The following is a 26,670-nucleotide window of genomic DNA, read 5'->3' on the forward strand; positions in this document are numbered from 1 at the left end:
CACAAATTAATTTTTTCTTCCATTCAATATGGAATGCAGTTCTTTGATCATCACCAGAATCTTTATTAGGTAGATGCACTGATAGAGCATTTCTATAGATTTTCCACTCAACTATATCATGAATAAATGAACATTCCTTACTCATTTGCTTTTTTAGTGTGGATTACTAAGGCAAATACTTTTGAATGATTACAGCTTTTACTTACTTACTGGACAATGTTAGTATGCTAGAGACACTCAAATAAATTACATGAGAACAATAATGTCTCAGTACCCATGTTTTACATATCCTGGTGAATATTTTGTTAATTTTTTGACCAAGTGTTATACCATTCAAATATGCAAAAAACAATATTTATGTATTCAATTTCATTCTAAAAGTACATATATTTTTTAATATATACAAACTAGTTTCTTTACAACTCACTTGAAAGATAGAAAATGGTGTTTTGTGAATTAAAAACAAATTGAAAACTTATAATAGTAAAGTGTTCTTATTACCATGATACAATGAAGTATACATCATCCTGTGTGTGTGTGTTTATACTTAAACCAAAAGTAGCTACATTGTAGGCTATTATTCTCATCCAAAGAGATTTTGCCAAAAAGCCCACTTTTGTGACTTTAGCAATAGCACTTCCCAATATCCCTAATCTTTAGTTGTCAAACCAAAACATAGCAAAGATAAAACTACTGAAAAAAGCCACAAGTATTAAATTAACCCAATAAAATTTACATTAAGAGTTGTCAACAGCCAGACTTCAGGCTGTGTAGACTGGCAAATTTGACCAAAAATAGACATGTTATTTTCACCTGAATTATTGGAATGAAGATAGTCCTAATTCTCTGCATCACTGGCAATTCTGCAATTTACTCTAGGCTATGGTAAGAACAATAGCCTCTTTGGCATATTTTCTATGAGACAGAATCTAAAAACTCAACTTGTAATATATATTATCCCCAAGATGAAGGTAACATTAGACCATTATAATATTCAAAATAGGAAATTAATTTTCACCAAGAATTTTTCTATGGAGATAGTCCATTCTCCTTTTCACTGTCATATGGAATTAATGGATCACAACTTCCATTAATTCTTCAATAAAAATTATTATCTTCTTGTATTCTACCCTACTCAAGCCATATATGTATTACCATAGTCAATTCTGGGAATATTTTTGGAAGGAAAATTTCATAGGATTGAGCATATAATGGAGAAGTAGATGGCCATGATGAGGGGTAAGTCACACGAGAAACAACTGAAAGAAGTCCTGATATTTAGTGTAGAGGACAGGACATTAGGATCTGGTGGGATATATTCGTTATCATCAAGTATTTGGAGGGCTGGTTCAAAGATTGTCCCTAATTATAAATTAGACCTCCACAACTTGACTCCATAAGGCAGAGTTACAACCAATGGATAGAATTTGCATAGGGACAAACTTACAGGACAAATGTAAATAAGGGAAACATCCTAAAAATTATTGTTTTCTAACAGTAGAATGACTTTCATGGGAACTAGTGGGTTGGATAACTGTTGTTGGGATGATAGATAGGGGACTTTTAGTCAGGAAAAATTTTTATTATATACCTTCTAAAATCCCTTTCAGTTCTGAACATGAAAAAGTAAATCCATACTAATTTATATAATACACAGAGCTATCCCAACCTTTTCTTTTCTGATTGTAAATCCCTTTCCCTCTGTTTAACCCAGTTTCCTCATCTGTAATTAGGATAATAATAGCAGCCACATTCCAGGGTTGTTGTAAGGATCAAATGAAATAATACTTGTAATGTAATTAGCATAATACCTAGCATGTGATAACCATTTGTAAATATTTGCTATTATCATCAAATAAGAAATTTGGTTGTTGATTTTACTATTTTTCCTTTTATTTTTGCCTTTGACCAATATGTCTTAGAATTCGCTCTCTGGCAGGAAGGGAGGAATAATATATATATATATATATATATATATATATATATATATATATACATATGTTTGTGTGTGTGTCTGTGTGTGTATGTATGTATACTCAAACATTTGTTACATATATATATATATATATATATATATATTTACATGTACACAATCAACAAAACAATACATGGAGCCATGATTTGTTGCATTTGTTGATTTCCAAAGTGTAAATGCTCATGCTAAAATATTTAACAATAGGCTTTTATGAGCCAGTTCAAGTTATCTCTAACACTGCCCTTACTTTGGCAGTGACATCCCTATTATTTCATGTCATTACCAGGAAGGAAAATAATACATACATATATATATATATATGTATAACTTAAAATTGAATGTACAAATTATTAACACAATAGGAAAAATGGCTTAAATTAGAAGAAATCTTCCTTTAGACATCATTAGATCATACTTGCAATTGTGATTATTTATGACAACAGAAGTCTTCATAGATGGATTAAATAGCTTGTAAAAGAAATTTATATAAGATTGATGGAGTTAGTATGGCATTGGGATCTGTCATTCACTTTAGAGGAAGATGTCCTATATTCAAATCCTCACAGGTTTTTACTAGCTTTTGACCAAGAGTTGATCAAATCATTTATGAAATGTGATAAATTATGTGTCTTTTATTTATCCTGTTGTCCATATAACTGTTTAAGCCATGAGTGTTTGTCTCTGAACTTAATTCAGAAATTCAGCCATCTTATAAGGAGTTAGGTTTAGAAATCCAATTCTCCTTTTAATCATTGTTCTATTATCATTGCAAGGAAATATGTTACCCTTGAAAGAAACAAGTAGACACTAGAGAATCTGATGAAGTATATTTATACCACCAGGATATCTGTTTTGTTATCCAAAGAAGTCAAATTTGCTATTACTGTCCTTGCAAATGCATCTGGACTCAAACAATGAACATTTCTTAGTCACAGGAGGGAAGGAGAGGGTTGCTGCTATCTCTCCTACCTGATTTCCATCCAATCATATTTTCTTCCATTTATAATGAGAGCCTTCCTCTTTTCTCCAAAACTAAAAAAAAGAGAGAGAGAGAGAGAGAATTGTGCCCCTCATTCAGGGTTTTGACTTTGCTAGAAAATGATGTTCTGTTGATTGATAAATTGATGTTTTACTATTAAATTGAACATGTCCAGCCTTTTGCACCTTAGTTTATCTTTCTTAAATTATCTCAAGATACAGCCTCTTAGAGATTCACATTTTTTCATCTGCTAAAAAAAGAAATTGATTTAAATCATTCATAACTTCTTTTCTTTAAATTTGTGTGTGATAACTAAAAAGCATATCTTTTAAAAATATCTTGGGTGCTTTTCCTCATGAGAAGAGATAGAGGAACTACCTGGCTTGCTTTGGTTATAAGAAATATATAGCTTTGAAATGGATACAGAAGTAACTTGTTATGATTGAGTGTCCAAGTGGGATGTATAAACTTTTGACTTTCTTTGAAAAAAATTCATTGTATGGGAGAGAAAAGATGCATCTCTGTTAAGAGGTCACAGAGAAGCTTGGTATCAAATTACTATCTACAATTAACTCAATAAAAAAAAGTCTAATAACAAAGTCTTAGAAATTGTCTTATTTTTGTAATTGTCTTAACTTGTCTTACATAGAGATAGAAATGCTATGGCATCTCTATGATCTCCCATGGTTATCTTTGGTCTTCATGGAACTTGAGAGGATGTGAAAAATGAAAGACATCAATAGCCAATCAGGTACACAGTTACTTAATGATTTCAATATTGTAAAACAAAATATTTTGTAATATCTATCTTGATGAAATATTTTGAAGGTAATATCCCTTCTTACATTAAATAAATTCAAGCAAAAATAATTAATCCCTTATCCTCAAATAACTACAGAAGCTTAATTTTTTAAAAATGGAGATAGAATTAAGATTATTATCAGTTCATGGAGACTTTTCCAGTTCATATAGAAATCAAGCAGTTAATCATTCCTCGTAACACAATAATATTCCATAACCACTGGATACCACAATTTGTTCAGCCATTCCCAATTAAGACTTGCTCCATTTTTGAAATGATCAAATATACATTGGCAAGTTCCACCTTCCTCCTGTCTCTAGCCCTTGCTCATGGGACTCATCATGTTAATGCCAGATTTAACTTGGATACCCAATTTTGGCAAAACCCACTTCATCTGGGAATACTCAAGCTAAAGAGCGGAAATTACCTAGGGCTCTCTCTTAGCTATGATTACAGGCAAGTAAAACTATTTAAAATGTTCCTTTGTCTGAGAATTCAAAATTCCTAGGTCTCTTGAAGGTTCTTCTCATGCAATCATCCTCTTTGATGTTCTTCCTGATTCCTCAAATATAACTGTTCTTTCTGTCCTCAAAATATCATGTATATACTCACTTTTTTCATGCTTTATCCTATTGTGGAATGTTAACTTCTTAATTATAGTGGCAACAATTTGTTGCCATTGTTGTTGCTGTTGCTAATAGCTGGATTTTCATTACATTCTAAACACCTAGCATGTTCTTTTGGTACTTAAACGTTTTTGTTAAAAGTTGGAGGATGAGATCTATGCTTCTTTTTTTTTGTAGGAATATTTTGGCTGAGAAAACTTCCACAAATGAGATAGGGATACTATAGATAGATAAGGAAATAGGAAACTTTTATTGACAATTATTGCTTGGAGAGTTACTTGAGGTAACTGACTAAGGTTACACGGACATTAATCATTTCAGGCAGTACTTGATCTTGAATACTAATTAGTCCCAATTATTCTCCTACCAAATAGTTTCTTCACATAGTAGATATTAAATGAATTTGGGGGGGATTAGATTGGAATCAGGAGAAGGGATAGGGAAAGGATTCTGGGAAAAAGAGTGTTTTTTCTCTACAATAGTGAAATATTTCAATGTGATAAAATAGGAAGGATAACTGCTATTTTGCTGAACCTCAACTATTAAAGATTTTTAGAAAAAGTATTCCTTGTGAAATTGCATAGCCTGATGATAATCTTTTAACTCCAATAACCCTTACCTAATCTCTATGGGATTCCAATAAGAAGAAAGTCACACTTTGTAAGTACAAAGAAGTCAATTCTATTCCCTTAAAAATATATGGCTTCTATAAATTATGGTAGCACCAATTATCTCTGTAGGCCAATAGCTGCAGATTTCAATCTCATTGCCTTATTTAACATTTTGTCTCCGATTCCAACATAAGTTATTTTTTGAGCTATTTACTGAAACGTCAGAATGACAGACATTGATAGCAATTGAAAGAGGATTTGTAGCCATCATTACTTTTTGTCTCGTTTGAATCATCATCATCACAAGTAATAGCTTGGAAAGAATTGGAGCAGGCTCGTTTGTAATGAGCAGTATTCCATAGTCACTGTATCTATAGATGCTTTGCTGTCAAATTCAAGGTTATCAGTTGTAGCACTGGAGAGGAATATGAAAACTAAATTCAGGAAGGAGGGGGATTGGGGTAGAGATAACACTGCCTAACATTTCTTTAACTCTGCCATTTCCAAAGGTTTTTTTTTTACCCAATTTGATTTTTATAAGAACATTATGAGGCACATAAAGGCAGAGATGATTGTCCTCAATTTAGAAATTAGAAAACTGAGGGTCAGAGATGTGAAGTGACTTATTTAATACTGTATGGCCAGGGAATTAGTAGAACTCAGGCTTGAATTGGGTATTTTAAACTTCTACTCCAGTGTACTCCATTTTGATCATTGGTATTTTAGAAGTGAGATTTAGAGGCTGTTCTTCAGGGTCTTAGAGTAAGAACATCACCTGAGAAGACATAAAAGCATTCCAATTAAAATCATGCCGGATGACTGAGAATTGTAGTCAGGGGTAGAGTATTTCTCAGTTTCATTGTCCTCAGTTTCATGGCACTCATTCAATCCACATCATGGGATCATGGGATCTTAGATTTAGACCTATAAGGGATCTCAGAGGTCATTTAATACTTCTCGTCTGTGGGATAGCCTGCTCTACTTAACAATCTCATGCCACTTGATCACCAGAGTTACTTTGCATAGTTTGGTTACTTAACAAATGTTTGGAAAGGATATGTTTGGGAATATCAGCCAAGAAAGACCTTTGTAAAGTTCATTAGTCCTGACACAAGCACACTGTCTCTAATGTGTTATTATAATAAGAAGATAATGATTCCATTATTGTTTCAGCTGTTTTCCCCTGAGGCAGGGCAAATAATGCCATTTTCCAACTGAATGGTCATTGTTTTAAAATGATTGCAATCTACTCAATGATATCTTTTAAAAGTATTGCAAAAATATTAAGCACCAAAATGTTTAATTGAATATGGTTTGGAATCATTCCTATTTGAAATAATTAATTTCAATGCTTTAATGTTATAATATTTCTTGATCATCACTTTGTTATCTTTTTTCTGATCTAACTCAGATGTTAAGGGCTTCTATCTCTGAAATTACATTTAACTTATGCTTATATATATTTTTTATTTTGACTCTTCAAATTGCACATAGCAGGGACTTAATGATGTCTTTTAAAAAAAATCCTTACCTTCTGTTTTAGAATTGATCCTGACTATTGGCTCCAAGACAGAAGAGCAGTAATGACTATGTAGTTAGGGTAAAGTGACTCACCCAGAGTTGTACAACTAAAAAGTGTATAAGGTCAAATTTGAACCCAGGACCTTCCATCTCCAGGCCTTCCCCTCTATTCACTATTGTTTGATTCAATGAAGAAACTCAACTTCAGTTTAATGATCCTATCTGATGCAATGTAAGAGAGGATGTTAGAATATTAATACAGCTTTGTTCTTTGTCCATAAAAATTTACTAGGGGAATCAATCACCAAACCTTCTCCAACATTGCACATGTCCTATGGGACCAGAAATAATGGGTTTAAGTTGCATTCTGAAATCACATGCTATAGCTGGGAGTTACCATATGTGATCTGATACTGATTTCATATATTCTATATCTTGAAATGACTAGGAAGGAGTGGACAGGAAATCTATACTGATCTAACCTCCTTAATAAAAAATACGCGATTATTCTAATCATTTAACTAAATATTTTCTAATGTTCTTTCTGGAACCAAATCTATGATCTTATACCAGTCTATAAAGGCATTTTGTGATGATCTTTCTTAAATGATAATGTGTCATCAAATACATTCCATATCCCCAAATCCTTCCATCTCTGAATTTTATAACAATTAAAAATTGGATCAACTTTTTACCTATATTTTCTTCTAAACAGTGAAAAAAAGCACAGATCTTGGCCATGGGTAGGTGTTGATGTTACTCCACTAAAGAACTCTCTCCAAGTTAATATCAAATTAGCATTCTTAGAGCTTTTTCCTATAATATATTCTGAATCAAGTAATATTTCCTTATTACCCAGTTTATATTTATAGTAATTTACTAACATAAGAATCTAGTAAAAATTAAATTACTTGGGTGTAACTTTAATACAATGCAAAAACCCCATTTATTAAAAAGACTATAATGTGTTAGGCACTGAAAAGACAAAGAAACTAAAGTCTCTGCATTCAAAGAACCGATAATTTCATGAGAAAGGAGTTTATTACTAGGATATGCTTACACATGTCACATACCATCAGCTTGCAAAGAACCTAACTCATAGCCTAAATGACTTAAGTTAATTGAAAGTAATTGCTTTTGCTTTCTTTACAAGTGATCTATCTAAAAATTCAAGAATTTTTTGAGTCAAATCAAATTCATTAATATAGTTTGTGGTATCAATACTCTTTGTATTTTGTGTGTTTATATATATATGCATATATATATATATATTACATATATGTGTGTGTGTATGCCAGGGCATGTTCATTTGTGCCAAGAGGGCAGAGTACAGGGTAGTACCCAGCTGAACTGTTTCACCATCCCATTCTAAGCAAACTTAAAATAATATCTCATCGAATTTTGAACAGTCAACAAAAGGTAAGAGGGATGAATTTACCTGACAAATACAAATTATGAGGTCTGTAAGAGAGATGTGTGACATTGGATTGGGTGCAGGTCATTGGATTGGGTACAGGAGTACCAGAAGAAGTACCCTCAGGAGTAGCAGCTTTGGCAATTCTCACGACAAAGATGGTAAGGATGCCAGACAATTGATCAGAAAGAGATTACAGGGTACCTGTTGCTGACACCAGTTGGAACTGCTGCTGCTGGGCAACTAAATTCCCACAAGCAATTCTAAGACTCAGTTCCAGGATGGAGAGGAGCCCTTGTATCCATAAAAATGGAAAAGGAGACCTAGTCACAGTTAAGGGATGAAAAAAACAAAACAAAACACTATTACTTGTTAGCAGGGTCCATCCTGAGTAAAGACCAGAGCACACGTCACAAGAACAGTGACCACATCTAGCCCCACATCATTTCACCTTTGAAGCATTCAAAGATTGCAGACTCCTAGAATTAGCTCTGAAAACAACATTAAGTAAAAGCTCATGGACTGACACTCTTCCTCCCCCGATTCATACTTTAACATAACGTTGAAAGTGAAGAAAAAAATTGGTTAAAAATATAATAAACACTAAAAAAGATGGGAAAATGGATTAAAGGAAGAAAAATATTTAACCTCAAAAGCTGGCAGGGGAGAACAATACATAAATTTAGAAGACAACAATGTGAAACCAGCTATAAGAAAATCCATAAAAGATGGAAGGAATTATGGGACAATGGCAGAATAAGGCATTAAGCTTCATCACCCTCCTAATTCTTCCCACAGGGGAAAAAATTATTCCATAGAATCAATGCTGAAAGAAGAAAACAACAACAGAAAGAAGTTGAGAGTGAAACAGAATGATCACAGATAAATAGTGAGGAAGATCTTTGATTTCCCTGGCCTTTGACACACTGTGGAGTGTAGACACCCCTAAACAAACAAGACTGAATCAACAAGGCAGCCCTGGGGAAAGGATTGGCAGCCTCATCTTATTTGTTGAACCTGAGAACTTGAATCACTGAGGATATCACTAGAATTTGTTGGCAGAAGGCCCTGGGAGCAGCTGTGTCTGCTTTGGTCTCATCTCCAAAGTCTCCTATTTGCCCAAAGATGGTGGTTAAAGGAGTGTATAGCACAGAGTCTATTGGCATGGGGTCCGAAAGGCAGGACTTTGTCTCCTGCTGAATGGGGAAGATAATTTTGGGGCAGAAGGGAAAAGAACTAGATATCAGCTTTGTCCAAGGCTGTCTCATTAGGAGAGGAGGAGGGAGGAAGGAACATACAATTGTGAATGTGGTTGCTGGAAAACTATGACTATGTCTGCTGTGCCCCCCTCCATGAGAGTCGAGTCCCCAGCTATTGCCACAGAGGGATATGGATCATCTGCTTGCACTTGCAGTGGTAGAACTGCCTAGACTCTGGCTGTAGCACCTGAGTTCAATCACAAACTAGACCTTGAGTGAGACAATGTAGATTACACTTGACCCTGGATTATAGAAAATGGAAGAACTAAATAGGGTCCAGAATATAACAAACACAAAATATCTTGAAACCCGAGGTACCCTCCCCGAGTACCATAAGAACCCTGTGTCTGAAGCAGGGAGCTAATAATTAACTCTATTGGCCTGACTACAAAAATTAAAAATATATAGGCAAGCAAAGGAGAAAGAACTCAAATACTGATAACTACTATAGGGACAGAGAAGACCTGGGTTCAAACTCAGATGACAGTGAAATAAAAATACCTAGTTAAAAAACAGCAAAGAGAATTTAAAAATTGATCACAAGCTCAAAAGGAGCTTTTGGAAAAACTTTAAAAAAAAGACCTCAAAAGCCAATTAAGAGATTGTGGAAAATTTTGAAAAAATATATGAGTGAAGTAAAAAAAAAAATCATGCAAGAATGATCACACAAATGGAAAAAGAGATGAAGAAACTCACAGAAAAAATAATTCAGTAAAAACTTGGATTTTATAAGGAGAGCTAACAACTTCTAAAGACAGCAAGAAATAATGAAGCAAAATAAAAAAAGAGTGAGATAAAAGAAGAGAATATGAAATGTCTTATCACCAAAATAACTGACCTGGAAATGTATCAATAAGAGACAATGGAAAAATAATCAGACACCTGGAAAATTATGATTAATAAAGAAACAAAAAAAGATTAGATACCTGACTCAAGAAATCAAGGAAATCTGGCCAGAAATTCTAGCATCAGTGGATAAAATAGAAATGGAATGAATCCACTGATCACCTCAAAGAGACTCAAAGATGAAAATGTAAGGAATATATTTGCTAAATTCCAAAGCAAACATGATAAGGAGAAAATACTACATGCAACAACAACAATAACAAAACAATTTATATATAGTGGAGTTATAGTCAGAATAACACAAGACTTTGCATCCAAAACACTTTTAAAAAGAAAGGTTTGGACCACAATATTTTGAAGAGCGAAATTACTAGGTTTATACCCCAAAATAACATACCTAGCAAGGATGAATATAATAATTGAAGGTAAAAATGGCTATTAACAAACTAAAGGAGTTTAATATATTCCTGTGGGGAAATCCAGGACTCAGAAAAAAATAGATCTAAAAGCAACATATACAGGTAATTATGAAAAAAATGAATTATAAGCAACCCAAATGGTCATTTAAAAATTCTCATATCAGAAAATTCCATTTATAACCCTTAATAATGAAATCATTATGTAGTTACTTTGAAAGGGTATATTTTGATAGAAGACAAGGTTGAATTTTATATAATGGAATAAGCTAAAATAATAATAAATTAGACCAGGAAGAGGTAAAATGGAACAATTATCTCATATGCAAGAGAAATGAGTGGAAGAACTACCACAAAGAAAGGGAGGGGAACAGGTGGGAAGCTGTTAGTACCAGAAGCCTACTCTTTTCAATCAGGGTTAAAGAGAGGACATGTACAACTAGAAGAATAAATGTCTTCTTAATGTAATGAGAATAAGAGGGAAAGCAAATAGTTTAAGGGATGAGCTAATAATACCCTTAAGGGATTTAGGAATTAAGGGAAAGAAGGCTAAATTAAGAGAAAGGAGGAAAGAGGGATAAGAAAAGGTAAGGATACTTAAAAAGGAGTACATTTCAAGAAATAAGGATTGGTAAAGTAAGGTGATAAAGGAGTACTTCTTAAGACAAGATTTGAGAAATTAACACCAGTTTACATACCTTTTTCTTAATACCCTAAAATCAGTCATGGCATTTTAAAAGGAAAGTTTCATATTGAATATTAGAACCCATTCTCTAGTTAATTGGCTAAAAATAGTTTAGCTCTCACCCCTTGATTGGATTAAGATTAAGCCTGGGATTTATCTGGATATGGGGAACCAGGCAGAAGCCTCATGGCTTCCTCGAATCCCAGAAGATGCTTCTTATCCCATAGCACTCCTAGCATGAAGAATAGTGGCCTCTGAGCTGGCCTGAGGTCATCTGCTCAGTCAGGGAGATTAGTAAGAAGTGATGTTGCAGGGATTATAAATTATGGATCTAAGAAGTGTATACCTCTTTCTGGCCAAGTAACAACAGTAAATGGAGACAAAAAATGTTGCTGTGAGCTCAGATTAGCTAGGGCAGAATGTGTGCAATGGGGAGAGATGGCCATGTGACTATGTGCCTTTTTTCCCCAATAATATGGATGCAAAAATCATAATTATACAAACTATTATACTACATCAATATATCACAAAGATACTATATTGTAACCAAATGATATTCATATCATAATTCCAGGGTAGTTTTATAAGAAAAAAATCAATATAATTGATATCAATAATAAAAACAATAAAATAATTTATATAATAATCTCAATAGATGGAGAAAAGATTGACAAATTAAAATACTTGTTCGTATTAAAAAGACTGAAAAGCATAGGAATATATGATTTTTTTCTTAAAATTATATGAAAAAACTATATAATACCATTAGCAAATGTGATTTTTAATGGGGAGAAACTAGAAGTTTTCCCACTAAAATTATGAGTGAAACAAGATTTCCTGATATCACCAATATTATTGAACATTGTGTTTGAAATGCTAGTAATAGTAGTAAGAGAAGAAAAAGAAAATGAAACAATCAGAATGTACAAGGAGTTAAGAAAACTGTCTGCACATGACATGATGGTTCTATGTGGAAAATCCTAAAGATCCAATAAAAAATAAGTGATATTATCAACAATTTTAACAAATAGTAGGAAATAAAATAAATCCATATAAAGTATCTGCATTATTTACAAATGACTAACAATGTTATGAATAGAAGGGATAGAAAGAGATACTTTGTTTATAATAACCAGAGATAGAATGAAATACCAGGGTATAAATCTTCCAAAACAAACACAGGAACTAGCTGAACATAATAATAAAACACTTTTCACACAAATAAAGAACAATATAAATAATTGGAGAACTAGTAATTATTTTTAAGCTTTTTAAAAATTTTATTTAATTGATTAATTTAGAGCATTTTTTCCAGGATTACAAAAATCAAGTTTTTTCCTACCCCTAAGCACAATTCCCCTGGGTTTTACATGTGTCTTTGGACAAGACCTATTTCCATATTATTGTTATTTGCACTTGAGTGATCATTTAGGGTTTATAACCCTAATCATATCCCCATTGACCCATGTGATCAAACAGTTGTTTTTCTTCTGTATTTCTACTCCCACAGTTCTTTTTCTGAATGTGGATAGCGTTCTTTCTCATAAGTCATTCAGAAATTTCCTGGATCATTGAATTACAACTAGTACAGAAGTCCATTACGTTCTATTTTACCACAGTGTATCAGTTTTTGTGTACAACATTCTCCTTGTTCTGCTCCTTTCACTCTGCATCACTTACTGGAGGTCATTCCAGTTCACATGGCATTCCTCCATTTCATTGTTTCTTTGTGAACAATAATATTCCATCATCAACATATACCACAATTCATTCAACCATTCTCCAATTGAAGGGCATCCCCTCATTTTCCACGTTTTTGCCACCACAAAGGGTGCAGCTATGAATATTTTTGTACATATCTTTTCCTTATTATCTCTTTGGGGTACAAGCACAGCAGTGCTATGGCTGGATCAAAAGGCAGACAGTCTTTTATCACCCTTTGGGCATAGTTCCAAATTGCCCTCCAGAATGGTTGGATCAATTCACAACTCCACCAGCAATGAATTAATGTCTGGACTCTGCTACACCCCCTCCAGCATTCATTACTTTCCTTTGCTGTTTTGTTAGCCAATGTGCTAGGTGTGAGGTGATACCTCAGAGTTGTTTTGAATTGCATTTCTCTGATTACAAGAGATTTAGAGTATTTTTTTCATGTGTTTGTTGATAGTTTTGATTTCTTCATCTAAAATATGCCTATTCATGTCCCTTGCCCATTTATTAATTGGGGAATTGCTTGATTTTTTTTGTACGATTTATTTAGCTCTTTATAAATTTGAGTAATTAGACCTTTGCCAGAGGCTTTTATTATGAAGATTTTCCCCCAATTTGTTGCTTTCCTTCTAATTTTAATTACATTGGTTTTATTTGGACAAAACTTTTTTTAATTTAATGTATTCAAAATTATTTATTTTACATGTTGTAATTCTAACTCTTGCTTGGTATTAAAATCTTTCCTTTCCCAAAGATCTTACAAGTACACTATTTTGTGTTCACCTAATTTACTTATAGTTTCATTCTGTCTATTCAAGTCATTCACCCATTCTGAGTTTATCTTGGTGTAGGCTGTTAGGTGTTGATCCAAACCTAATCTCTCCCATGCAGTTTTCTAATTTTCCCATCAGTTTTTGTCAAATAGTAGGTTTTGGTCCCCAAAATTGGGAGCTTTTGGTTTATCATAGACTGTCTTTCTGAGGTCACTTACCTTAAGTCAATTCCACTGACCCTCATTCTGTCTCTTAGCCAGTACCATATTGTTTTGATGACCACTGCTGTATAGTATAATTTGAGGTCTGGTACTGCTAGGCCACCTTCCTCCACATTTTTTTTTCAATATTTCCCTTGATATTCTTGATTTTTTGTTCTTCTAAATGAACTTTGTTATAGTCTTTTCTAATTCAATAATAAAGTTTCTTGGTAGTTTGATGGGTATAGCACTAAATAAGTGAATTAGTTTGGATAGGATTGTAATTTTTATTATGCTAGCTCGTCCCACCCATCAGCAATTAATATTTTTCCAATAGTTTAAATCTAGTTTTAATTGTGTGCAGAGTGTTTTGTAGTTGTGTTCAAATAGTTCCTATGTTTGTCTTGGCAGATAGATTCCTAAATATTTTATATTGTCTAGGGTGATTTTAAATGGAATGTTTCTTTCTAAATCTTGCTGCTAAGGTGTGTTGGAAATATATAGAAATGTTCATGACCTTTGTGGGTTTATTTTGTAACCTGTGGCTTTGTTAAAGGTGTTGCTTATTTACTAGTTTTTTTTTTTTTATTTAGCTTAGTTGCTAGTTTTTTGGTGGATTCTCTAAGATTCTTTAACTAGACTGTCATATCATCTGCAAAGAGTAATGGCTTGGTCTCCTCATTACCTATTACGGCCCTCAATTTCTTTTTCTCTTTTAATAGCTACAACTAGTATTTCTAGTACAATGTTTAATAATAAAGATGATAATGGGCACCCTTGTTTCACTCCTGATCTCATTGGGAAGGCTTCAAATTTATCCCCATTGCAGATGATGCTTGCTGATGGTTCTAAATATATACTGTTTATTATTTTTAGTAAAGGCCTATCTATTCTAGTGTTTTCGATAGGAATGAGTGTTGTATTTTGTCAAAGGATTTTTCTGCATTATCATAAGATTTTTGTTGGTTTGCTTGTTGTTATGGTCAATTATGTAGATGGTTTTCCTAATATTAAACCATCCTTGCATTATGTATCAGATGTTTGTTTTTTTATGGATTATGCTACTCATTGTTGGGAAAACCTACAGACCAATGAGGTAATGAGGTATCAGATCTGAGTCCCTCCTCCCTTTCTCCCTCCCACATCAGTTAGTCTTTTCAGTTGATGATGAACTGGGATTCAGTTCTGAGTAAGTTGTCTGATATATCTGATATATAGCTCAATCATTAAGTTGTTGGAACAAGGAGTTTATTCAAGGAAGGGGAAGGAAAAGGTAATTGTATAGGAAAGAGGGTTTAGGATTTTCCTGATCTTAATTCAAAACCGAGAAATAATATTATAGTCTTGGATGAAGGATGGGGTTAACAGGTTTGGGGATCTTTGAGTCACTTCTTGATTCAGTAGAGAAAAAATCCATAAGAAAGGTTCTTCTCAGTCCTTCCTCCTTCATGTGTCAGGAAAAAGAGAAATTTCCAGTAGTTTGGGTGTTTCTTTTAACAGTGTCCTCCTGGTCACATTCTCCTCCAGAAGGCTGCTTGATCGACAACTCTGCAAACCTCCATCCATTGCCTCTGTTTGCAGGTTTTCTTCAATTTACTCATTCACAATTCCTGGTATAAACCCCACCTGATCATTGTGAATTTTAAAACTAGTCTACCCAACTCAGGCCATAATTTAGAAGATCTGATTTAGCTATTTCCTGATTAGTAACAATGGAGATACTTGGTTTAACAGAATCAAGTCTTGGGAACATACATTTCTCCACCCTATTCAGTTTAACAAGGTCAGGATGCCTGCACTATACTCAAAGATTCAATGATCTGAAGAAATGGCCTTCAACAGACATGTGCAGAAAAAGCAAACAGACCCCTGGGCTATCCAAATTCAAGCTAAGCTATCATTGGTACCGATGAGATGCAGGAAAGTGATATAAACCGTCTATATAAGGCACATCACTTGCTCTTTCTTTTTCGTTCCCCAGAGAGGCAACTCTGGCTGGCAGCATGCTAAGCATTCCTACATCTTGGCATGGTTGCAGCTATTATCTGGGTTTGGCGGTGAGTTTGCCCTTGACCTGATTTAGGTTCAGGCATCTTGGTTGAGCCCTTTGGAGTTCATGCTTATTCCTTCCTCCTTACTTTTCAAAAACCTTATCTTCCTAGAGTTTCTTATCTTCCTCCTGGCAGTTGCCAGGAGGGAGGAATCCTACACATTTATCCTTCTTCCTTCTTTTTAATTTCTTTCAACTATATTGATTAAATCACCACAAATTTCCAGCTTACTTGGTTATATTTTTTATATATATTTGGGATATCCATGGCAGCCAAATAATTAACATATTTTAGGTCACAATGCTAAATTATCTTTTACATCATAATGAATGACTCATGATCACTTGCTGGAGTCTTTTTGTTTTTATTCTATTAAAAGTTTTTGCATCTATGTTCATTTAAGGAGATTTGTCTATAATTTTCTTTCTCTGTTTTTGAATTGCCTGGCTTTGAAATCACTGCCATATTTGTAACATTTGAATTGTCTCTTTTTACCATCTTGTAAATTTTTTTTCTAAACTTGACAGCTCTTAAATTTGGCAATTACATTCCTGGGGGTTGTCTTTTGAGGATTTAGTGTAGAGGGTGTTCTGTGAACTCTTTCAATGGCTTTCCCCCCCCTCTTGTTCAAGAACATCACGGCAGTTTTCTTGGATGATTTCTTGTAGGATGATGTCAAAGTTTCTGTTTATTTCTGGGTTTTCAGGTAGAACAATAATTATCAAATTGTCTCTTCTTGACCTGTTTTCATGGTCAGTCATCTTATGAGTGAGATATTTCATGTTTCCTTCTATTTTGTCAAGCTTTTGATTTTGCTTTATTAATTCTTGCTGTTTTGCAAGATAATTGTCTTTTAATTGTCTAATTCTGGTCTTGAAATATTTTTTTGCCATAATATTTTGATTTTCTGCTATAATCTTTTGATTTTCCCTTTTGGTTTTGTCTATCCTGCTTTTCATGACTTCCAGCTATTTAATTTTGGTCCCTAATTTATTTATCATTTCATTTGATTTCTGGGTTGTTTTCTCCAATGGGGAGTTCCTGTCTTTTAAACTGTTATTTCTTTTTGAAATATTTCCCATTTTTCTTGCTGATATTCTTCAATTGTTTTGATAAACTCTAATTTAAATTCTTCAAGAACTTGTGACCAATTTCCATTGTTTTTGGAATATTTGGGAAGCAATAAATTGAAGGTCCTCTTCTGCTATTTCCTCTATAATCTGGATTTTTCCTCCATAAAAATTATACAAGGTCAAATTATTATTCTTGTTCTCCCTGGTGTTAGGAAATTGGTATTTTGCCATTATTATACTGGTTTTTCTTTCCCTTTCTGAGTGAGGAAGGCAATATCTCTGTGTATGGAGCTAAGTAGCAAGATTTTTACCTGAGACCACCTTTGAAGATTTCACAGCTTCTACTGTTTGCAACCCTTCTTTGCTCTATCTCCACACCTGAGATCTGTGCTCTTCTGCCTATTGGGGTCTCAAGTCTAGCTGACAGGGAGTGGGGGGTGGCTTTGGCTGACTCACTGATTCTAGAGCTCTCTGTCTCTGAATCTAGTGCACTGTCTCCGTAGGTAGAGTGGTGGAGATTAGTTCAGCTCCTATTTTGATGGAAGTTATTTCACCCCCATATAGTGTGGAAATGCCTAAATTCCATGTGCCTTCAATGCTGCCCCCTATTAAGGAGTCCCTTCATTCATATGAATTTGTTTTTTATGTCCTTTTGAGGTGGTCAATATCAGTAGGCTTTAAGGAGAGGTAGATTCCTACTTCTAAGCTGCAGCCATGTGTACCAGGAAGTCAAGTAATTATTCTTGGATATACATAACCAATGTAAATAAAATGATAATTCTATCTAAACTAATTTGCTTATTCAATGCCAAACCAATTAAATTATTTTTTTTCAGTGAACACAATACAATTCAATTGGAAGAAGAAAAAATCAAGACTATCAAAAAATTAATTTTTAATGAAAAGAAAGGAAATCTACCAGCTCCATATTTTAAATTGTATTATAAAGCAACATTTATCAAAACTATCTGGTACTGACTAAAAAATAGAATAGGAAGTAGAACAGTACAACAGAACAATTACACATCAAACAGGGGAAAAATATAATGACATTATATTTGAGAAAAGCATAGATCCATGTTTTATGGATAATAAATCACTATTTATTGAACATTGCTAGGATAATTTGAAAGTAGTTTGGCAGAAACAAGGTATAGAGCAATACCTAATACCATTCACTAAGAAAAAATCAAAATGAATACATGACCTAGAAATAAAAAGAAATAACATAACCTATCAGATTTATGGATAGGAGGGTAATTTATGAGTCAACAAGAGATGGAGAACATTGTGAGAAATAAAATGGATAATCTTGTGTATATTAAATTGGAAAGGTTTTATAAAAATAAAACAAATGTTGTCAAGATAATAAGGAAAACAATATTTGGGCAAAATTTATAGATATTTCCTCAGCTAGATGTCTCATATCTAAAATATTTTTATGGAGGAAAAACCCAGGCTAGAGAGGAAATTTCCTGGAGGAAATTAAAATAAATGCACCAAAACCTTACCAAAAAATGAAAATTGTTCACAAGCTACTGAAGAATTTAAATTGGAGCTTGTCAAAAAAGATGGAAGCCTTCTGTCAAGGATAGTGGGAAATAGTTCAAAGAGAAAATAATAGTTTAAAGGAAAAGAACTCCCAATTGGATAGACCAAACCAAAAAGGAAAATCAAAATATTATAGCAGAAAACTAGGCTTTAAAGACCAGAATTGGGCAATTGGAAAACAATTATCTTTCAAAACAGCAGGAATTAATAAAGCAAAGTCAAAAGACTGACAAAATAGAAGGAAACATGAAATATCTCACTGAGAAGTTGATAGTTCAGGAACACAGAGCAAGGAGAGACAATTTGAGAGTCAATGGTCTACCTGAAAACCCAGAATTAAACAGAAATCTTGACACTATACTACAAGAGACCATCCAAGAAAACTGCCTTGATGTTCTTGAAAAAGAGGGGAAAATAAACATTGTAAGAGTTCATAGAACACACTCTACATTCAATCCTCAAAAGACAGCTCCCAGGAAAGTATTTGCCTAATTCAAGAGTTTTCAAGGTAAGGAGGAAATTCTATAAGAATCCAAAAAGAGACTATTCAGATACCAAGGAGCACCAATCAGGATCACACTAGACATGGCAGCTTCCACACTAAAGGACCAAAAGGCTTGGAATATGATATTCAGGAAGGGAATAGAATTGGGTCTTCAACCCAGGATCACCTATCTATCAAAACTGACTATATACTTCCCGGGGAAAGCATAGGCATTCAACAAAATAGAAGATTTCCATGTATTTATAAATAAAAGTCCAGAACTAAGTGTAAAAGTTTCATATCCAAACACAAAGATGAAGAGAAAAATGAAAAGGTAAATAAGAAAGAGAGGCAAAGGGGGAAATTTTTTATTCAAACTTTCTTCCTTAAGGGCTACAATTAGATCAAATTTTATATATATATATATATATATATATACACATTTCCCCATATATATATATATATATATATATATGGGGAAATGTTATTTATAACTCAAAAATTATATTCACTGTTATAGTAATTAGAGGAATCATTCACAGGAAGAGATTGGGGTAATAAATGTGATAAGATGATATGCCAAAATGAAAAAGGGAGGGAGGAATCAAAGATGGCACCAAGAGATACTTAAATTAATAAAAAAAATAGGATGATCTTTATCACACAAAGATAGGTATGGGAAGGGGAGGGGAAGAATACTCTTATAAGAAGGAGAGGAACAGAGTGCTAATAGGTAATACTTAAATGTTACTCTCAGAGAAATCAATTCTGAGAGGGAAGAGCATCTAGATCCATTAGGGTCTTGAATTCTATCTAATCCTACTGGGAAAGGGAGAAGGGAAAAATACAGGGGTAAGGGGAGAGGGAGTACAAAAAGGGAGGGAAAGAGAGGTGGGAGGGAACTCAACAGACCCTAACAAGAAGGGAACAAAAAAGGAGGGGCCAGAAAGGGAAGCATATTAAAGTGTGGGATTAGGGGGATTGATTAAAAGTAAACCACTGGTTGAAAAGGATATAGCAAAAGAAGAAAGGACAGAACGAGGAGAGGATATCAAAATTTTGGGGAATACACAAGTAACAAACATAACTTGGAACATGGATGGGATGAACTCAGCCATAAAACAAAATAAAATAGCAGAGTGGATTAGAATCCCAAATCCTACCATATGTTGTCTACAAGAAACACACCTGGGGTGGGTAGATACTCAAAGGTTTAGAATTAAAGGTTGGAGCAAAACCTATTGGGTCTCAATTGATAGAAAAAAGACAGGAGTTGCAATCATGATATCTGACAAAGCCAAATTAAAAATAGATCTGATTAAAAGGGATAGGAAAGGTAAATATATCCTGATAGAAAAGAGTATAGAAAATGAGAAAATATCAGTACTTAACATGTATGCACCAAATGGCATAACATCCAAAGTTCTAAAGAAGAAACTAGTGGAATTAAAGGAGAAAATAAATAGTAAAACTATACTAGTGGGAGACCTGAACCTACAGCTATCAAAGTTAGATAAATCACATCAAAAAATAAATAAAAAAGAGGTAAAAGATGTGAATGAAATCTTGGAAAAATTAGAGTTAACAGATATATGGAGACAAATAAATAGTGACAAAAAAGGAATACACCATCTTTTCAGCAGCACATGGTACATTCACAAAGATTGACAATGTACTAGGTCATAAAAACATGGCAAACAAATGCAGAAAAGCAGAAATAATAAATGCAATATTTTCAGATCATGACACAATAAAAATAATGTTCAGTAATAGTACATGGAGAGTCAAATAAAAAATTAATTGGAGATTAAATAATATGATTCTCCAAAATCTGTTAGTTAGAGAACAAATCATAGAACCAATTAATAATTTCATTGAAGAAAATGGCAATAATGAGTTGTCCTTTCAAAATCTATGAGAGGCAGCCAAAGCAGTACTTAGGGTAAAGTTTATATCCACGAATTCATATATTAACAAATTAGGGAGGGCAGAGGTCAATGAATTGCATATGTAAATTAAAAAAAAAACTTGAAGGTTACCAAATTAAAAATCCCCAGAAGAAAACTAAATTAGAGATCCTAAAAATTAAGAGAGAAATTAATAAAATTGAATGTGAAAGAACTATTAAACTAATAAATAAGGCTAGAAGCTAGTATTTTGAACAAAGAAACAAAATAGACAAGTGCTGTTCAATCTAATAAATAAAAGGAAAGAAGAAATCTAAATTAACAGTATCATAGATGAAAAAGGGAGACCTTACCTCCAATGAACATGAAATTAATGCAATCATTATAAACAATTGTGCCCAATTATATGGCAATTAATATGGCATTATAGGTGATACAAATGAGTATTTACATAAATATAAATTTGCTAAGAAAAAATCCCCAGGGCTGGATGGATTCACAAGTGAATTCTATCAAACATTCAAAGAACAGCTAATCCCAATACTATAAAAACTATTTGACATAAGGAAAGAGGGAGTTCTACCAAATTCCTTTTATGATACACATGTGGTACTGATTCCAAAGCCAAGCAGCTCAGAAATGGAGAAACGAAATTATAGACCTATCTCCTTAATGAACATAGATGCAAACATTTTAAATAGGATACTAGCAAAAAGAATCTAGCAAGTCATCATGAGGGTTATTCACTATGATCAGTTGGGATTTATACCAGAAATTTAAAGATGGTTCAATATTAGGAAAACTATCTACATAATTGATCATATCAACAAACAAACCAACAAAAATCATTTGATTATCTCAATAGACACAGAAAAAGCCTTTGACAAAATACAACATACATTCATATTGAAAACACTAGAAAGTATAGGAATAGAAGGGTCTTTCCTAAAAATAATGAATAGTATTCATCTAAAACCTTCAGCCAACATCATCTGCAATGGGGATAAACTAGATGCATTCCCAATAAGATCAGGTATGAAAAAAGGATGCCCATTATCACTGCTATATTTAACATTGTACTAGAAATACTAGCAACAGCAATTAGAGAAGAAAAAGAAATTGAAGGTATTAAAATAGGTAATGAGGAGACCAAGCTATCACTCTTTGCAGATGATATACAGATACTTAACGAATCTTAGAGAATCAACTAAAAAGCTAGTGCAAATAATCAACAACTTAAGCAAAATTGCAGGATACAAAATAAACCCACATAAATCGTCAGCATTTCTATGTATCTCCAACACATGTCAGCAGCAAGAATAAGAAAGAGAAATTCTATTTAAAATCAGCCTAGACAGTATAAAATACGTAGGAATCTATCTGCTGAGACAAACACAGGAACTATATGAACACCACTACAAAACACTTTCCACACTATTAAAATAGGTCCAAACAATTATAGAAACATTAACTGCTCTCATGAGCTAACATAATAAAAATGACAACCCTACCCAAACTTATTTACTTATTTAGTACTATTCCCATCACACTATGAAAAAATGTTTTTACTGAATAAAAAAAAAACATTACAAAATTCATTTGGAAGAAAAATAGATCAAGGATATCCAGGGAAATATTGAAAAAATGCAAAGGAAGGTGGCCTAGTAGTACCAGATCTCAAATTATATTATAAAGCAGTGGTCATCAAAACAATATGGTACTGGTTAAGAGACTGAAAGGAGGATCATTGGAATAGACTTGGGGTAAGTGTCCTCAGCAAGACAGTCTATGACAAGCCCAAAGATCCCTGAATATGGAACAAAAATCCACTATTTTAATAAAAACTCCTGGGGAAATTGGAAGACAGTATGGGAGAGATTAGGTTTGGGTCAACACATAACACCCTACACCAAGATAAACTCAGAATGAGTGAATGACTTGAACATAAAGAAGGAAACCATGAGTAAATTATGTGAACACAGCATAATAAACATGTAAGACCTTTGGGAAAGGAAAGGTTTTAAAAACAAGCAAGACTTATAAAAAGTGACAAAATGTAAAATAAATTATTTTGATTACATCAAATTAAAAAGGTTTTCTAGAAACAAAACCAATGTAACCAAATTTAGAAGGTAAGTAACAGATTGGGAAACAATCTTCATTATAAAAACCTCTGACAAAGGTCTAATTACTCAAATTTATAAAGAGCTAAATCAATTGAAGAAAAAGTCCAGACATTCTCCAAATGATAAATGGACAAGGGATATGAATAGGTAATTTTCAGTCACAGAAATCAAAACTATTAATAAGTACATGAAAAAAAGTGTTCTAAATCTCTTATCATCAGAGAGATGCAAATCAAAATAACTCTGAGATATCACCTCAAACCTAGGAGATTGGCTGACATGACAGCAAAGGAAAGTAATGAATGTTGGAGGGGTTGAGGCAAAGTTGGGACATTGATTCATAGCTAGTGGAGTTGTGAAAAGATCCAACAATTCTGGAGGGGAATTTGGAACTATGCCCAATGGGCACAAAAAGACAGTCTGCCCTTTAATCCAGTCATAGCACTGTTGGGTTTTTACCCCAAAAAGATACTAAGGAAAAGTACATGATCAAGAATATTCATAGCTGGGCTCTTTGTGGTGGCAAAAAATTGGAAAATGAGGGACTGCCCTTCTTTTGGGAATGGCTGAACAAATAGTGGTATATGTTGGTGATGGAATACTATTGTGCTCAAAGGAATAATAAAGTGGAGGAATTCCATAGGAACTGGAACAACCTCCAGGAAGTGATACAGAGTGAAAGGATCAGAACCAGAACATTGTACACAGAGAATGATACACTGTGGTACAATCAATTTAATGGACATCTCCATTAGTGGTAATGCAGTGATCACGAACAATTCAGAGGGATCTGTGAGAAAGAGCACTATCCACATTCAGAATAAAAACCGTGGGAGTAAAAACACCAAAGGAAACCAACTGCTTTATGATATGGGTGGAGGGGGATATCATTGGGGATATAGACCTAAAGGAACATCCTGGTGCAAACATCAACAGTATGGAAATAGATTCTGATCAAGGACACATGTAATACCCAGTAGAGTTATATGTCAAGTTTGGTAAAGGGCAGGGGGAGGACTTCCGGTCAAGATGGTGGCTTAGAGAAAGCTAAAGTTCAGATCTCCTGAAAACCCTTCCCAACTGATCTCAAACTATAAGCTCCTAAGGCACCGAAATTCAAAACAATCAACAGCATAGACCGTGGGAATCCTCCTCCTGGACCTGGACCTGGATCAAAAGGTACATCCCCCCTCAAAAGCCAGAACCCGAGATCACTCAGACCTAAGGGGTAGGAGCGCAGAGTCCAAGGCTCCAGGAAGCCTCAGCCCCACCCCCCTCAGAAAGCAGGGTCTTCTGAAACAACAGCAACCCTCAGGGAGGGCAAGACAGCCTCACCAGCTGGATGCTGCTATCCAAGTCTCAGTGAAAGTCACTGCCCTAGAGCTCCGGGAAGCCAGGGCCCCTTACCCCGCAGAGAGCAGGGTCCCCTGATAAAACAGCAACCCTCAGGGCCAACAAGACAGCCTCACGGCCAGCTATTATTAAGGCAACTTCAGGAAAGCAACACAACCCAGAGAGCCAGGAGAGAGTGTGGCCCCCTGGTCCGACCCTTCCATTCCAGTTCCAGTGAAAGTCATTGAATTAAAGCAAACTCAGTTTAACCCAGGGAAAGCTCATAGAACTGACAATCTGCCCAGGATTAAGCCTCTGAAGACCAGACAGAGATAAGAAAAGCTAATCCTCCCCATTCAGAGATGGCAAACTCCACAGAATCACAGAAGTCCCAAAATCCCAAGAAAAATAAGAAGAAAGGGGAGACTTTGGACACATTCTATGGAGCCAAAATACAAAATACAGAGGAGATAGAAGACGATACACAAGAAAATGCTCTGAAACCTTCCAAAGGAAATGGAAACTCTCCACAAACCCATGAAGAATTTGAATCAGAAATAACCAAAAAGATGGAAGCCTTCTGGGAGGAAAAGTGGGAAATAATTAAAAGAAATTCACACATCTACAAAATCAATATGACCAAACTGAAAAGGAAAACCAGGCTTTAAAGGCCAGAATCAGGCAACTGGAAGACAACGATCATGTAAAAGAGCAAGAATTAATAAAGCAAAGCCAAAACACCAAGAAATTAGAAGAGAACATAAAATATCTCACCAACAAGGTGACAGATCTGGAAAATGGAGGGAGAAGAGATAATTTAAGAATAATTGGACTTCCAGAAAAGCCATAAATAAACACCAAACTCGACATCGTGATACAAGATATAATCAAAGAAAATTGCCCAGAGATTCTAGAACAAGGGGGTAATACAGCAACTGACAGAGCTCACAGAACACCTTCTACACTAAACCCCCAAAAGACAACTCCCAGGAATGTAATTGCCAAATTCCAAAGCTCTCAAACAAAAGAAAAAATCCTACAAGAAGCCAGAAAAAAAACAATTTAGATATAAAGGAACGCCAATCAGGGTCACACAAGACCTTGCAAATTCTACTCTGAATGATCGTAAGGCATGGAACATGATCTTCAGAAAGGCGAGAGAGCTGGGTCTTCAACCAAGAATCAGCTACCCAGCAAAACCGACTATATACTTCTAAGGGAAAGTATGGGCATTCAACAAAACAGAAGACTTCCAACTTTTTGCAAAGAAAAGACCAGAGCTCTGTGGAAAGATTGATACCAAAAATCAAAGAGCAAGGAATACCTGAAAAGGTAAATATTAAGGAAAGGGGCAAGGAGAAAAATGTTATCTTCTTCTTTTATTCAAACTCTATTCTATAATAACTACATTTCTATCAATCTATGTATACTAACATGTGGGGAAAATGTAATGTATAAATAGGGGGTAAAGAATGATCAAATAGAATAATCTTTCTCACACAAATATTCACATGGGAAGGGGAGGGAAAGAAAACTCCTATAAGAAGGAGAGGAAGAGAGGGTTTTTTACTTAAACCATAATCTCAGGGAAATCAACTCTGAGAGGGAAAAACATCCAGATCCATTGGGATCTTGAATTCTATCTTACCCAACAAGGGTAGGGAGAAGGGAAAACCTAGGGGGGGAAGGGGGAGATGGAAAACAAAAAGTGAGGGAAAGAGAGGGGAAAGGGGGAGGGAACAAAAAAGGAGGGACTAAAAAGGGAAACATCAAGGGAGGGGACAAGGGGGACTGGTTCAAAGTAAATCACTGGACTAAAAGGTAGAGCCGAAAAAGAAAAGGTTAGAATTAGGGAAGGATAATAAAATGCCAGGAAGTCCACAAATGACAATCATAACTTTGAACGTGAATGGGATGAACTCACCCATAAAATGTAGACAAATAGCAGAATGGATTAGAATCCAAAACCCTACCATATGTTGTCTTCAAGAAACACACATGAGTTGGGTTGACACCCACAAGGTCAGAATTAAAGGATGGAGTAAGACCTTCTGGGCCTCAACTGACAGAAAAAAGGCAGGAGTGGTAATCATGATATCTGATAAAGCCAAAGCAAAAATAGACCTGATCAAAAGGGATAGGGAAGGTAACTATATTTTGTTAAAAGGGACTTTAGACAATGAGGAAATATCATTAATCAACATGTATGCACCAAATAATATAGCACCCAAATTTCTAATGGAGAAACTAGGAGAACTGAAGGAAGAAATAGACAGTAAAACCATATTAGTGGGAGACTTAAAAGAACCATTAACAAATTTAGATAAAT

The sequence above is a fragment of the Monodelphis domestica genome, chromosome 6 (assembly GCF_027887165.1).
Source record: "Monodelphis domestica isolate mMonDom1 chromosome 6, mMonDom1.pri, whole genome shotgun sequence".
In the NCBI taxonomy this organism is placed as follows: Eukaryota; Metazoa; Chordata; class Mammalia; order Didelphimorphia; family Didelphidae; genus Monodelphis; species Monodelphis domestica.